The sequence below is a fragment of the Neomonachus schauinslandi genome, chromosome X (assembly GCF_002201575.2).
Source record: "Neomonachus schauinslandi chromosome X, ASM220157v2, whole genome shotgun sequence".
Lineage (NCBI taxonomy): Eukaryota > Metazoa > Chordata > Mammalia > Carnivora > Phocidae > Neomonachus > Neomonachus schauinslandi.
The window spans coordinates 34217035-34231558 of record NC_058419.1 but is presented as its reverse complement, the minus strand read 5'-3'; the positions used below and the strand labels follow the sequence as shown (position 1 = coordinate 34231558).

Here is a 14524-nt window from a genome sequence, read left to right as displayed (position 1 = left end):
CATTCTCCAGGCCTCATAAATCAAGTCAATCACCACCACCACCACCACCACCATGGGGTCTCGCGCCCCCTGCCAGCAGGTTCCAGATGCACTACGAGACGGCCCAAACAGGCCGGGGGCAGTGTAACGCTGAGCGCTGATTGGTCGCTCTTGGCTCCACCCCTCCTCCGGTTTTGGCCCAAGAGAGCGGTGCAGCATCCCCAGCGCGGGGTAGGCGCTCTGGTGCTCGCCGAGGAAGCTCACATCCTCGGGCGCACCGATCTTTCCGATCCTGCCTTTGGAGCAGCTGGATTGCCAGCCTTGGCTGCTCCATCGGCCTGCCGCCCCTTACCTGCGATTGCATATGAACTTTTCTTCCTTCTTGCACACCGTTGTCGTCGGAGTCGTCGAGATCGTCGTGGCGCTCGCGTGATGGCCTTCGTCCGTTTAGAGTAGTGTAGTTAGTTAGGGGCCATCGAAGAAGAAAGAAGACGCGAATAGTGCAGAGATGCTGGAGGTGGTCAGTTACTAAGCTAGAGTAAGATAGTGGAGCAAGACCAGCCAAACCTGTCCGGGGGCGCACGGTCGCCCAGAGGAGGTCGACTCGCCGGTGCTTTCTATCGCGCCGAGCTCCCTCCCTCCGCCGAGGCGCGAGATTGCGGCGCGCAGCGCAGCGCACTGACTGCCGCGGGCTCCGCTGGGCGATTGCAGCCGAGTCCGTTTCTCGTCTAGCTGCCGCCGCGGCGACCGTTGCCTTGTCTTCCTCCCGGACGCTTGTGGTAAGTTGGAGCCCCGGGCGGCATTGCTAGCCGAGACCCTAAGGGTTTAGGCGGGGGATGGGGTGGGGAGCGGGGACAGGTCCCGGATGGTTGCAGCTTGCACAACTGCGCTGGCCCGAGCGGGAGGTGGGGGGCGGGGGGTAGGGAAGGACTCTGAACGCGCAGCTCACGGAGAGGCTGGGGTCTCTGGGAGGAGAGGGGTCTTAGTTCCACGAGAGGGGCACTGAAACCTCAAAGGAGGTTGGGAAGCGGGGACTTGAGATGAAGGCTCTGGGCGGATGCGGGGGAGGGGGCGGTGGTCTCGAGAATCCAGCACCCGGATTGCTGAGAGAGAAATAGGAGGCGGGCGTGGGGTCTCAAGAAGTGGAGGGCGGGGGCGGGGGGAGAGTGAACGTGGGTGTCTCTGGGCAGAGGTTCTGGCTGCGGAAGGTGCTCTGAATTGGGGATACGGGCTACGTTTTTAAGAAATCCGATTTCAGGAAGGTGGGAGGGGGGCACAAGGCTTGGGACAGTGGGAGCAGAGTGGGGCGAAGGATCTTCTATTATGTTCTCACTGAAAACCGGCCCCAATTTTTGGAGGGTCTAAGTGAATACCGGTAACTCTGGCGAGATGAACACTGCGGATCTGGGTCTGGGTCTAACAGCTGTGGGCTGAATTTGAACAGCGCTGCTGATGGTCACGTAAGTTTAAGAGGAGAGTATAAGGGCATTCAGTGAGCCTTTTTTATTAGTTTACCTAAGTCACTATATTTTGAAGAGGATTGCGGAAAGGTCTCCAGTGCTGCCTCTTATTCCGGTTCCTTAACTCAGTTTAACCTGACAAGCAGTCTTAACAGTGTACCTCGGAACTGCTAAGCATAAGAACAGGTTGCCGTTCCTGAAGCCACATAAAGTTCGTCATTGCAAAACGTGTCTGTGTGTCTGTTTCTTTTTTTTGCGCCGTGCCCTTTGCCTTTTGCTTCCTGTTGGATAGTATGCGACCTGAGGTGACCAACAGTTTGTATTGTGTTCAAGACCCCTTTATTTTAAGCGACAGCACTCCTCCACTCAGATTCAGCGGGCGACATTTGGCACTTAGAGAATATCTAATTTGGTCGAGAATCATTGCCAGTACCGCGCAGCTTCTTCATTAATATTTACCATCACAAGCCCCATCCAAGGAAACCTCTGGCTGCTGAGCCACTAAGTGCATATGCCCCTCACCACATACCTTTTAGGCAGGCTAACGGAGGGAACCTCGCTCTAGGTGGAATAGCACTTAGCTAAAATGATTGGGGTTGGGGAAGACGCTGCGCAGTGAGTAACCACTGAGCTCCCCAGTTTGCAGACATTCGTGACCTCACACACAGTGGTGCAAAAGGACATCTGGGTTCTAGAGTTTAAATTTTAATTAAGAAGTTTATCCACTTATCAGCCATTCTGACAATCAAAACACGAACACGGTAGAAACAAGGTGTTACTGTAGTTGACCACGTATGTGTAGACACAATGAAAAGGGCCAACTGACATGCCCCCCGGGGGGGGGGGGGGGAAGAGTTCTACCATGATCATTGGTTTTTTGTTTTTGTTTTTGTTTTTGTTTTGCAGTATTTAAGTCACCCTGAATATCATCCTTTATGAAGAGTATAATTTCTTTGCACCCTGATACCTTGATCTTTGAGAGTTATCTCCCCCTCCCCCCACACACCTCATGGGTAGGGGGAATTAAATAGTTTTTTTCTATATTTTGGGAAGGTGGGTTGTAGAATATTTAATTAAATTTGTTATTCCTTAAATATGTTCTTCTAATCTTCCTGGGGAGGAAATAAAATATTTATTTATTTCATCCATGCAATTTCTTTCCTACTAGCTGTTATCATCTACAGCAACAAGCCCAAGGTAAGTCCTGAAATTCCGAAGGTGGATAAGGTTTGTGATTGCAATGTCAAGGTAGGATTTGGGGTGCTTAAGCCAACACTGGCAGTGTTTTTCTATCTGCATAATCTAGAGAAGGTTATTAACCCTTCCTATGCTTTCCTGAGGGATCTATATCTAGAGCTGTCATGGATGAGGATGATGATATTTTCAGATAATAGCATGACAGGCTTTGGTGCAGTATGCAATCATGGGAAGAGAGGTGAGAGCTGACATTTTTGCGAACCTACTGGATGCCAGGCATGGAGCCAGGAACATTACATATATACATTATTTCACATGGTCTTCATAGCAAGACCTAGCACAAGGAAGATATTCTCATTTTATTGGTAACATTGGATTTTTTTCCTTCCATCTCTCAAGGTATTCTTGTAGATTAATTTATGACATTGGAATAAAAAATATTTATTTGTGCTTTCAAGGCTACCTGGGGAAAAGATGTTTATTCCTTTAACAATACAAGTAAAATCTTAAAAACCTAGCATCTCTGATATAATGTTGGACTGATCCGCTAAAGGTTTAAGCAACATGGGCATCTCACCCCCAGCAGCTTACAGGTAGTAGATTTCTCCTCTGGAAAATAAATTCTAAAATCATGGGAGATTTGCAGGATTATCACTACCATTTGGAATTTAATTATTTAGGAATATTTCTGCATTTAGCTGGTGAATACCTAAATCTGAATAATAATCTGAAGCCTGCAAGAATTCTGTTATTTTATTTCCTTCAAGTCAATGTTATTTCTCTCTCCTCAAAAGAAACAGAAAAATTAAAACAAAATTTGAGAAAGAGATTGTCCGAAACCAACATTAGTAGCCTCAGCTACTCTTCTTCAATTGCTCAAGGCCTGAGATGGAAGGAGGTGGCTACTTTCTGAGCCTGCAGGCAAATAAGTCCCAAGTTACAGTGGCTCCAGAAGCTTCCGACTATTTGGCCATTATCATCAAAGAACCTCTTACCACCCAACTCTCACAGCAGTCAAATACCTCACAAAATGAGAATGTATAGCGCTTGTATTGAGATTATTTTAGTAGAGCATCTGGTAATGATCAGTGTTGTCTAGTGGAAGAAATAGTAAATTGGTACCACTAACAGCCTGGATAGCCATGAGCAAACTAGGAAAACTTGACTGTAAGTTGGAGTTAATAACATATATTATTGTAATAAAATAACATATATTAGTATGTTATGTATTAATGTAATATGTTAATCCTATATGATTATTGTGAAGCACATGGATATTAAGCATTTAAAATGTTTAAGTTATTGTACAAAGGCATATTTATTATTATTATTTGTCACTCTTCCAGTATACCTATGTTATTTTATCTATAACTTGTATACTCTTGAATCTCAGAAACCTCCAATCACCAGCTCAATGAGTGTTTCAATTGATCCATCCATCAGTGGCTTTCTTCAAAACATTTTAAGCCCTCCTCATATACTGACAACATGGCTGCAAAACAGCCTCGTAATCTCCATTTTAAACAAGTAACATTGAAACCCATCAAGAGGTTAAGCTGCACTATCATTTAGCCAGTCACTAGCAGATTTAATCTAATGCTCACACGCAACAACCCTTTGGCAGTCATTTCTGACATTTTTATACACAAATGATAGAGTAAAAAAGCAGGAGTTCAAATAAGATGCACATGAGCTGGAATCTTAATTATGTTTTTTTTTCCTCCCTGTACCCAGCATCTCTACTTCATCTAATCCTTCCTCCTTTCAGCTGTGTTTAAGACTGTGCCATCTGCAGTTTACTAAGATACTTGTTTATTACAAGATTGTATATATAGTTGGCATTTCATAAAGTCAATCTTATTCATTAGCGTTAACTTTGTTCACAGAGGACCGGTTTACATGATTGAATTTGAGAAGCACTAGAAAGGGCTTTTGGCCCCCAAATTAGTAGCCTTCATGGTTTTCCTCAGCACTTGAAATTCTACATTCAGGAATTTCCTGCTTTAACCTCAGTCACTGTCTCCTTTAAATACAAACATCCACTTAGCAGGGGTAACTTATTTTCGTCATTACCCATTAATAACTAAGCATAAATGTATTGAGAGCTGTCGAACAGACTTTAGAACTGCATGGTACAACAGCCACCAGCCACATATGGCTATTGAAATTGAAATTAACTGAAATTAAGTAAAATTATAAATTCAGTCCCTCAGTCTCACAGACCACATTTTAGCTACTCAACAACCACAAGTGGCTAGTGACTACCTCTTGGACAGTGCAGATACAGACTATCTCCATCATTGCCGAAAGTTCTTCTGGACAGCAACGTACTGGAAAGGAAAGATCCTCAGCTTTTTCACTGAACACTTCCTCCACCTCCTTGCCATAACCAAAATCTGGAATTTTCTTACTTGGATCACTCCTACAGAAGCTTTCCTGCTTCCTGACAGATCCCTCAAGTGGAGATGGATTAATTCTTATCCTCTACTTCTCCCCACTTCATGAGTCTTATTACTCTTCCGTATGGAAGGGCTTAACACTATGGGTGAATCTCTCCACTGGTTCCCCCCCCCCCCCTTTTTATTAACTTCCAACACACTAGAACCGTTCTCTTCTACTTTTACTTAAATAATGTTTTATTGATGCTTACAACATTTCAATATTTCTTTCTTGTCTCTGCTGTCTACACCTCCATTGAAATTTTTGGCACCTGGTTCGTTCTTATCGTCCATTTTTAATCTTGCCACTTTCTAGAGACTTCATTTTTTATGATGATTGCCAAATAATAGTCTAGCCTCATAATTCCTTGACTTCTTATTTTTCCATTGTCTTCAGGCCCGTGGACACACCTGAAATACATCACTTTCTAAAATTTTAAGTTCAGAAATACTACGCTCAGATTATGGCATTCAGTACCCACCTACTCCGCACCTCACTTCTTTTGTACCTGCTTTTCAACCTCATCAAGACTTCCCAGGCACCCTCTTGGCTTCACTTCATTTTCTTCCTAGTCTGACCCTTATGCCAGACATGACGTTTCTCATCATCACCCAATACACACTACACCCCTCATTGCCCTTACACTGCCCCCACCTTTTATCTCCACTCTTTTGCGCTAATCTGTCCTATTTTCTACTCTGATTGCTGAGCATTACTGGAGAAAACTAACAAAACTACACATTTATAGTCTCCAACCTCAGCTGGGCCCTCAATGCCGCTCAGCAATCCTTTTACAAGCCAAGTTTATCTGTTAACTCCCTTTCCTATATCCCTAGACACATGTTCCACACTTCTGCAACTCTTGCCAACTTCTGTATTCCACTCCCAAATCTCCTAATTTCAGTAATTTTACTTTCACACTGTACAGAGAAGACAGAAGCAAAGGAGATGTATAAGGAAGATGTCATCTTTAGTAGCTTCTCTCTCCTCTACCTCTAGACATTTCTTTATCACTTCTGTGCTTACTTCTCTTGCTTTGCCTTGGACAAATAAGAACCCCTGTTCTTCTCCAAAGTTCACTTCTCCCTCTGTGCACTGGATCTCGTTTTCTTCTATATCCTAAAGATCTCATCCATGATATAGCCTTCTTACTTTCTTAAAAAAGATTCTATTTATTTCTTAATTTGAGTTAGAGAGTGAGAGAGCACAAGCAGGGGGAGAGGCAGAAGGAGAGGGAGAAGCAGGCTCTCCGCTGTGCAGGGAGCCCAACTCGGGACTCGATCCCAGGACCCTGGTGGTCATGACCTGAGCTGAGGCAGATGCTTAACCGACTGAGCCATCCAGGCACCCAATATGGTCTTCTCTTTTCTGCAGTATCTTACATGGTTCCTTTTGGTTCCTTGCCTTCCACATACCAACTTCTTTAACCTTCCTTATGTTGAAAATGGATCCTTTTTAACAGGCTACTATTATTAATACATTTCAAGTTAGTTATTAAAATAACCACACTTGCCTTCTGACCCATTTTCCATTAAGTAGTCTCATGAGCCTATTCCCCATCCCATCTCCAACGATACTCCTCTATCAGAGTTTCTTTTGGCACATGGAACAACGTTGAGGGTATATAGGTGGTCAGCAAAGGCCATTTCATCTGCCCTGAATTCTTAAACATGTTTCTCATTTTTCAGTGGAGGTGACTATAAAAACAAAGGGTCCTCTGGTGGACAATAAAGGGAGTAGATTTGTGATAAAAGGAGTGAGCAATAAAGGAATCGGAATGGAGAGTTAGTTCGAGGCACCTTGGTGCAGCCTGAACTACTGTACAAGGTGGTTAGCTGAGCCTGGGAAGAATGAAAGTGAGCAGTGAATGTAACTTTCCAAAGAAAATGAAGCAGCTTGATTAGGAGTGAGGAAGGGAAGGTGAGCATTCAGAGTTGACTCAGCGTTAAAATGCAGGATGGGGGGGGGTAGGCTCAATATAAAAATTTTTTAAATAAAAATTAAACACCACCAAAACCAAAGGTGATGTCAACTGTTATCTAGAGAAGAATAGCAATGGCCACACTGACTAGGGTTCTCTTTATCTTTTCATTTTTCTAAAAAATGACTGTTGTCTTTAAAGTCATTAGTAAATTCTTATGAGTAAATGTCACAGCGTTCAAATATTTTTTTAAAAAAATTTTATTTATTTATTTGACACAGAGAGAGACAGCCAGAGAGGGAACACAAGCAGGGGGAGCAGGAGAGGGAGAAGCAGGCTCCCAGCTGAGCAGGAAGCCCGATGTGGGACTCGATCCCAGGACCCTGGGATCATGACTTAAGCCGAAGGCAGACGCTTAACGACTGAGCCACCCAGGCGCCCCCGCGTTCAAATATTTTTATAAGTGTATTTTAAACTCACGTATCTCTCATTTTATCTCAGTAATCAAAGTCGTAATAGTTTCAGGTAGAGCTTCCTATAATCGAGGTAGGAAGACTTGCCCAGGCTAGCACATAATTATTCTTCACAAAAGAGGTCTAAAAGGTGGTAAGAATAACTGTTATTTATTGAAAATTACTATGTACTACAGATTTATAAGAGATTTACATGTAGTCACATGTAAAGTCTCACAATTACCCTATGAGAAGGTACAACTAATATCCGCAATTTGCAGATGGGGAAACTGAGGCACGACAAAGCGGTTAAATAATCCACTTTAACTAACTAACCAAAACCAGGCTTGAAATGTGGCAGTTTTGATTCCAGAGACCATGCTGTTAAGCAGTAAACTCTACTGCCTCCGTTTAGGTATTGGCTAATTTATCTTTCATACTGTAGCCACTAGTCTTTGGATAGAACAGATTTGCCTGTTAAAATGAGGATATTATTACTGACAGTGTCCATTAATCATTAATATGCTGTTTGGCAAAATAATAAGAAAGGCATGTAACATTTCATCTGGAGCTTCGGCTATCAAAGAAAAAAGTAAAGCAAATGAGAAAGTCCTTTTAATGCTGAGGGACTGAGGGACAGGAAGCCTGAGTGAAGCTCAGGGGACTTAGAGAGACCATTTAAAGACTGAAATACAATCAGGGAAATAATGCTGTTATGTACAGAGGATGACTGGAAAGAGTCAGGTCTCACGAAAGTGAGTTGGACACATAAGTGTGTGTGGTTTGTCCTATATGTGACACACCACGACAAAGGCCATTCAAATTTAGTCTTTTATATACAGTTGGCTACTTAGAATTCAAACAGGAAAATTGAAATCCTGGAGGTCTGAGACTGGAGGGAACGGAAGGGTCGTTAAAAAAGTATTTCTCATGTATCAGAGAGGTTGTCTGATCCCATTTGCCTTTACACACCGGCATCAGGAGAAATAATGTGATAACCATGGCTTGGAAAATAGGTACTGCAGAGAGTAATTGTCAATTTTTAAGTTTACTGATCTGAACTCAGGTAGAAAGACTGGATCCGGGTACCGTACTTAAAGTAAAGTTAATGAAGAGTTTAGAAGAACATACTGACAAAAAAGTCTGTATGCTTAAAGGCTTTGTTTTTTTAAAAGATTTATTTATTTATTTATTTGAGAGAGAGAGAATGAGAGAGAGAGCACATGAGAGGGGGGAGGGTCAGAGGGAGAAGCAGACTCCCCGCCGAGCAGGGAGCCCCATGCGGGACTCGATCCAGGGACTCCGGGATCATGACCCGAGCCGAAGGCAGTCGCTCAACCAACTGAGCCACCCAGGCGCCCAAGGCTTTTTTTTTTTTTTTAATTGGTAAAAAAAACTATTTCATTTACTACTTCCATTTTAATGACTTGCAATTCAACAATAATTTATTGCTAGAAACTCTGGAGTAAAATGGGAAAGTTCAGTACTGTGGTTGGTGCTCCCCCTCCTAAACCTATCTAAATTCTACCTGGTCTTCAAGGTCTGGTTTAAGCCCCACCTCTCGCATAAAGCTTTTGCTGACTAGCCCACATATATGGCAAAGTCCTTGCGCATAGTAAGCAATCAATTAACATATCTTGATTAATTGTATTGCTATATACATATGATCAATCTATATCTATATTTACATCTATATCTATATATCCATCCATCCGTTCATCCTCCTAGGAATGTATGTTCCAGTAGTTAAAGGTGAAAGAAGATACAGGAAGAAATAGAGTAGAATTTCTAGCACACCTGCACATAACATTTAAGAACTCAAAGCATCAAACAGAATAACAGATTTCTCTGAAATGATATCATGTCATCTCTCTCAACATATTTTAGAGCAATTAAGAAATTATAAATCTTCTTAAACTAGTTTATAGCTAAAGCTTTTCCCTATCATGTACAGTTTTAATTTTTCAGTTCACTCATTTAAGTATATGTAACTATAAATATATATAAATATTTTATAAAATAAAAGATAGATAGATAGATAGATGATAGATAGATAGATATAAAGGAGAGAAAGAGACACCCTATTCTATTGGCCATATACATGTCTGGTAAAGGTAATGATCAATGATTAGGATCAATTCCATATTCTGACTGTAACATTCCTTTGTTTTTTAGCTTTTAATTAGTAACCTCAAAGGTCTACACTCATTTTGTGGTATGAGTTGATGGTTCAGAATGGAGCAGAACTTTTTCTTTTTAAAATAACAATTCCCAAATGCCTTTGCAGCAAATAAATTTGTACACAAGAGCTTTATTGCCTCATTTTTATAATAGGAAATCAGAGGTTCCTATTAATGAATTGCTATGAGTGGTAAAATCATGACTCTGTTAGGTGTTTTTAAATCTTAGCTTAGAAAAACAGTTAAAATTATTTTAATGCTTTGTGGCTTGTGGGTAGATTGTTCTAGAATTTTTTGTCTGGTTAGTCACTGATTTCCAAAGGGCTAATACCTCCATATCTTACATTATTAAATGTAATGTCAGTCTAAAATAGATGCAGAGAGAAACTGATGATTTTATTCTTGATGGAAGTAAAACAAGAAGGACCTGGTATCTCTCCAACAAAATTTTTTTAAACCAAGTTTTGAGAAAGCATAAATGAGCTGGTTTCTCAATAGACTTATTTCTCTAGTCTTTTCTTTTCTTTTTTAACATTTTTTCATTTATTTATTAGAGAGAGAGAGAGCATGAGAGCGGGGAGGGTCAGAGAAGCAGACTCCCCGCCGAGCTGGGAACCCGATGTGGGACTCTATCCCAGGACTCCAGGATCATGAACTGAGCCGAAGGCAGTCGCTTAACCAACTGAGCCGCCCAGGCGCCCCTCTCTAGTCTTTTCATCATGCTTCTATTCCTATTGAAAAAAAAAACACTGTAAACAAATGGATAGAATTGTTGATGTATGGTAGAATTATAAGCCCCAAAGCTTCTCATGGATATAATGACTCTTTTCCCCGCTTTGGAAGATATCTTCTATTAAAATGGTTACTTCTTTTTGCTTGAAATCATTTTTATTGTGGTAAAATACACATAACATAAAAGTTACCTTCTTAACCATGTTTAAGTATACAGTTCAGTTGTGCAACCATCACCACCATCCATCTTTGTTATTCTTTGCATTTTTTAAAACTGAAACTCTATACCCATCAAACAATTTCCCCTCCATCCCAAACCCCTGGCAACCACTGTTATACTTTCTGTCTGATACAATGACTCTTGATTTCCATATTCTTAAGTTAGCACGTGCTGATTCATTAGTTTGAACGTTCAGTACCTTCCTCTCATGGGATAATGGTCTACCTCAACTTTTCCTGCTTCTACTACCAAACCTCAGCCAGTTATCTAAATGTTTTGTAAATCGATTGACAAAATTCATGACCCATGTTTATCTGTCAAATTAGTCAACTACATAATGAAGGTGAATAAAAAGCTTGTAACAATTATGGAATTTCAGCAAGTAGTTTGTGAGGGCCTACTGTATGCTTAACATTTCACTGGATGTTAGAGAAGTGATACACGTATTACACAGTACTTCCCCGAAGAAGCTAATAGTCCTGTTAGATCGAAAAGGCAATTCCATATAATAATACAGTTCTGCGGGGCCCCTGGGTGGCTCAGCCAGTTAAGCATCTGACTCTTGATATCAGCTCAGGTCATGATCTCAGGGTCATGAGATCAAGCCCCCTGTTGGGCTCTGCACTAGACATAGAGCGTGCTTAAGATTCTCTCTCTCTCTCTCTCCCCCTCTGCCCCTTCCTACCTGCTCGTGTTCCATCTCTCTCTCTCTCTCTCTCTCTCTCTCTCAAATAATAATAATAACAATACAGTTCTGCAATTATTGTATAGACAACATCAACTTCTTCCCTTCCTACATTCCTATTCGGGAAAAATGAAGGGAAAATGCACCAGTTGCTTGTTTTGCTTGGGCCTTGGTTTCTACAACTATAAAATGAGAGGTTGTACTAGGTGATTTTTCTGTAAGGATCCTTCAAACTAAATTTTTTGTTACAAACCAACATAGAAACCACAGAGGTTAAGTGACTTACATCCCTAAGATTACAAATCTGGAGACAAATTATATGAATATACAAAATGGGGAAAAGAATATGGAGAGAACTCTCACGTATTTTACCACTCACATGAAAATAGTTAGATTTAATAGTTAAAAACCACTGAAAACCTAAGAAGATAATACATTGTTATAATTTGCTATTTTTTTACCTTAGCTTTGTACTTTACCTTACTTTTGTACTTTAAATGAAATATACACATGCACCATGTATTTACTTTGGGTAAATACAATTTTCAGAAGAGCAGCCAAGTGTGTTCATATCTATAATTGATATTCTGAGTCTCTTGATTTAGATGAAGCAACAAGATCAAATAAAAGTACATTTATTTCTAAATAAAAGTACATTTCTTTTTTTAAAAAGTATTTTTATTTATTTATTTTTGCAAGAGAGAGAGAGGGAGAGCGCACACGTGCATGCAAGCATGAGCAGGGGAAAGGGGCAGAAAGAGAAGCAGGCTCCCCGCTGAAGAGGGAGCCCCATGCAGGACTCTATCCCAGGACCCTAGGATCATGACCTAAGTCAAAGGCAGACTCTTAACCGACTGAGCCACCCAGGCGCCCAAGTACTCTAAATTTGTACTCTAAACATGAATAATATATAAATAATAATAAATAATATATTGTGCTACATTTCTGTAGCACAATACAGAATACATTTATGGCAACACTTACATTGTTAGAATTAAAAAAAATACTCTACCCCTCCTCCCACATTTCTTTACTTTTTTATGAAAATTGAAATAATGCTTGTTCTTTCTCTCTTGGAGTCATTCTTGGATCACCTTTCTCCATGTATTCTCAGTTAAATCCATCAATATAGCGTCTAAATGATTTTTACAAAATGCTACTCAAAAGTTTCTCCCTCTTCATTCTCATCATGATTATAGAATCTTAGGGTTAGTGCCTTAAGGTTCACTTCATATGACTCCCCAGTTCCATGTTTGAACCCTGCACATCTCCCATGCACACAAAACCATGCTGCCCAACTTCTGGGGAAAGCATATGTTCGGTTAATAGCAATCAGATGCCAAGGTAGCTGTCAAATGTCAAGGTGAAATAAAAAGACCACAAGGGGGGTCATGAAGTAATGAACTCCAGGTAATGGGCCACATTAGGAAATAATTGTAAACAGTCACATTCTTAATTCAGAGAAAAATGTACTGTTTAATTAAGGTGGGGCTGTGGAGGAGACTAAGGGCATTATGCAGATTATAAAGCCAAGAAACAATACGTAAAATTAAAATGTGTTATGATTTTGTGTATGCGGTATAAAGGGACTACTGGTCATAAAAAAAAAAAATTATCTAGTTTGGGGCACCTGGGTAGCTCAGTCAGTTAAGCGACTGACTTGATTTCAGCTCAGGTCATGATCTCAGGGTCGTGGGATGGAGCCCCATGTCAGGCTCCGCACTCAGCGGGAAGTCTGCTTGAGATTCTCTCCCTCTGCCCCTCCCCCCCCACGCATGCTCTCTCTCTATCTCTCTAAATAAATAAAATCTTTAAAAAATTATCCAGGTTGACACCCACGTACATAAGAATAGTAAAATTTGAATTTCAAATCTGGACAAAAAAGGACATCATTAATTCTGCTACTTACGTGCCACTTAGCACACTCTATTGCATTTGGTTTTTGTTTTTTTTGTTTTGTTTTTTAGGTTTCAAGATCTGTCTCCTGGGTGCCAGGCTTGGTGTCCAAGGTTTTATACACATCATCTCACTTTTTAATTTGAGTCTTATCTTTCTTATTGGATTAGGAAATCACAGAAGACAAAATTATATATTATTCATGTTTATACCTCTACCCCAACTACCCTCTGCATACATCATTACATATTGTGGGTTCTTTCAATATATATTTGCTGAATAATTAATATGTAAGAGCACAGAAGCACTGTGGGGAAAGGTTTTTAGAGTACAAATTTAGAGTTAAATGACTTGCATTCTAGTCTTTTATCAGCCTCTATGTTCTCACCTATTAAAAAAGTAAATCAGACTGAATGGATTACTAAGGTCATTTCCAATGCTACAGTCTATGAAAATACCAGCAGTTTTGTAGTTCTGAAAATCCACTTCAAATAATAATGCTCACATAGTTGATTTGTATAGCCTAGAAGATAATTGTCGTAACTCTTCTTCAACTACTTAAGTATTCCTTAAACAATCTAAAGCCAAACCTCACTTAGGATCTTGAGCTTGCCCTTTTCCTTTTACTTCAGGGCCTAAACGTGAAATGATTCAGTATTTAAAGACTACTAAACGGGTGAAAATGTCCCTTCTTTTTGTCTTTTATCGCTTAAAGCAAATTTAAGACATCACTGGCTCTCGATCACAAATTAAGCATAACTATTTTTAGGTAGTTTAAATTAAACTGTCTACAGCTACAGTCCCTCCACAAAAGTTCATTAATATCTTGCTAAATATCAGTGTTGTCAATGCTTAGTTTATGATTGAGCCTCATGATTAGAAATTGTCTTTTCCTTTAATATATTCCTAGATTTAATTGGGTATGTAAGCTATTACTTTATAAAGGGCTTCAAAAGAAATGGACATTTGTTTAATTACATTTCATATTATCTTTTTTTCCCCTGTATCAGAACCTTTCTTTTTTGGGGAGTATTCAATTTGCTGTATTTGTATTGAGAACTCTTGAGGGTGTCTTTGAGGGTGACCACAGATGGTTGGACAGAGAATAAGAAAGGTCATTTATAACTTGTTCATGACTTTTTTCTGTGTTCTATTTTGATTTCTAATTACTTTCTCCTGAAAATGATATCTAGCTCCTTTATTACTATCTTTAATGAATCCAAAGTTATACCATTTATGATGACATAAAGTACTTTTAAGGAATTATTCAAACTTTGGTCCTCAGCCTGATTTTAACCTGTGGCACTCAAGCCTACTCTAGATCTAGCTGAATAATCGTTTAGATTTCTATCATCATCATCAC

General features: G+C 40.2%; 1 protein-coding gene across 1 annotated transcript in view; it reads left to right on the top strand.

Annotated features, from left to right (window-relative positions):
* The first annotated feature begins 251 nt into the window (after window positions 1–251).
* Window positions 252–14524, top strand: part of HTR2C (5-hydroxytryptamine receptor 2C) — a 299507-nt gene continuing 285234 nt past the window's right edge. Inside the window, exon 1 of the mRNA XM_021686453.1 lies at window positions 252–758. The gene's annotated coding sequence lies outside the window, so the exon portion shown is untranslated. The remainder of the gene's footprint in view (window positions 759–14524) is intronic.